Source organism: Grammomys surdaster, unplaced genomic scaffold (genome assembly GCF_004785775.1).
Source record: "Grammomys surdaster isolate TR1022 unplaced genomic scaffold, NIH_TR_1.0 125284, whole genome shotgun sequence".
In the NCBI taxonomy this organism is placed as follows: domain Eukaryota; kingdom Metazoa; phylum Chordata; class Mammalia; order Rodentia; family Muridae; genus Grammomys; species Grammomys surdaster.
Window position 1 is genome coordinate 760,194 of NW_021620163.1, and position 630 is coordinate 760,823.

The window sequence follows — 630 nt, forward strand, 5'->3', positions numbered from 1 at the left end:
TATCTTGCTTTTCTTACATATCTTGTTTTGTTGTTTATTGCCCCCAGCTGCAAGTTGCACATGGTAAAGTGTCTTCAGATGCATTCCCCTGCTTCTGCTTATATATACCCATGACTTCCTTTCAATAAAGGAGAGACTTGAGGAGAGTCTAGACCAGACTCTGTCTCGTTTCTTCATGTCTCTCATCCCTCTGTCCCCACTCTCTCTCTTGCTAGACCCTGACCCACAGATTGGAGCAGCAGCTCAGGTGGTTACAAAGTGGCCCCCAAACATTGGGCAGAACGGGCAGTTAAAAAGTGGCGCTCAACGCGAGGCAGCAAGAACGAGAGATCCAGTGAGGGAGGTTACTGGAAGGGTCCACTGAAAATTCAGAAGTGAAACAGAGGTGATTGCGGCAGGAACCTGCTGTTTGGAGACCAGTAGGTCATAGTAATGATAATGGGGCAAGAAATAAGTCAGCCTAAATACAACTCTCTGTTTTTGTTTTGTTGTCTGCTGTTTACGTGTGTCAATTGTCTGCTTTTGTTTTGCTGTTTAAATGCTGTCTTTTATGTTCAAAAGAAAAAGAAAAGCATAGAATCCAAAATACAACCAAAGGTTGAAGTAATCAATTTGTCAGAGCCAGATTGT